Raw genomic sequence first — 1,527 nt, forward strand, 5'->3', positions numbered from 1 at the left:
GTTTTAATTCAAAAGAATAAGAAGTACATGAATTTCAAATTTATCCTTGAATTTAGTTTAATTATATTGATGTGGTGATAATACTTTTTGTTTTCTGAATGAATGCTTAAACAGTGCATATTTTTTATCTTGTTGTTTATGAATGTTAAAACTGTTGGCTCTTGAAAGAATGATGAACAAAGAGAAATGTTATTGATGATCTGAAAAATCATAAAATTGATTCTTGAAGCAAGAAAAAGCAGTGAAAAAGCAAAAGCTTGTGAAAAAAAAGTGGCGAAAAAAATAGAAAGAAAAAGAAAAAGCAAGCAGAAAAAGCCAATGGCCCTTAAAATCAAAAGGCAAGGGTAAAAAGGATCCAAGGCTTTGAGCATCAATGGATAGGAGGGCCCAAGGAAATAAAATCCTGGCCTAAGCGGCTAAATCAAGTTGTCCCTAACCATGTGCTTGTGTCATGAAGGTCCAAGTGAAAAGCTTGAGACTGAGTGGTTAAAGTCGTGATCCAAAGCAAAAAGAGTGTGCTTAAGAGCTCTGGACACCTCTAACTGGGGACTCTAGCAAAGCTGAGTCACAATCTGAAAAGGTTCACCCAGTCATGTGTCTGTGGCATTTATGTATCCGGTGGTAATACTGGAAAAACAAAATGCTTAGGGCCACGGCCAAGACTCATAAAAGTAGTTGTGTTCAAGAATCAACATACTTAACTAGGAGAATCAATAACACTATCCGAAATTCTAAGTTCCTAGAGAAGCCAATCATTCTAAACTTCAAAGGAAAAAGTGAGATGCCAAAACTGTTTAGAAGAAAAAAGCTACAAGTCCCGCTCATCTAATTAGAATTAATATTCATTGATATTTTGGAATTTACAGTATATTCTCTTCTTTTCATCCTAATTGATTTTCAGTTGCTTGGGGACAAGCAACAATTTAAGTTTGGTGTTGTGATGAGCGGATAATTTATATGCTTTTTGGCATTATTTTTAGGTAGTTTTTAGTAAGTTCAAGCTACTTTTAGGGATGTTTTCATTAGTTTTTATGTTAAATTCACATTTCTGGACTTTACTATGAGTTTGTGTATTTTTCTGTAATTTCAGGTAATTTCTGGCTGAAATTGAGGGACTTGAGCAAAACTCTGAGAAGGAGGCTGACAAAGGACTGCTGATGCTGTCGGAATCTGACCTCCCTGCACTCAAAATGGATTTTCTGGAGCTACAGAACTCCAAATGGCGCGCTCTCAACGGCGTTAAAAAGTAGACATCTAGAGCTTTCCAGCAATCTATAATAGTCCATACTTTATTCAGGAATTGATGACGTAAACGGGCGCTCAACGCCAGTTCCATGTTGTTGTCTGGAGTAAAACGCCAGAAACATGTCACGACCCGGAATTGAACGCCCAAAACACGTTACAACTTGGCGTTCAACTCCAAAAGAAGCCTCAGCTCGTGGATAGATCAAGCTCAGCCCAAACACACACCAAGTGGGCCCCAGAAGTGGATTTATACATCAATTACTTACTCATGTAAACCCTAGT

Source organism: Arachis hypogaea, chromosome 1, assembly GCF_003086295.3.
Source record: "Arachis hypogaea cultivar Tifrunner chromosome 1, arahy.Tifrunner.gnm2.J5K5, whole genome shotgun sequence".
NCBI classification, from domain to species: Eukaryota; Viridiplantae; Streptophyta; class Magnoliopsida; order Fabales; family Fabaceae; genus Arachis; species Arachis hypogaea.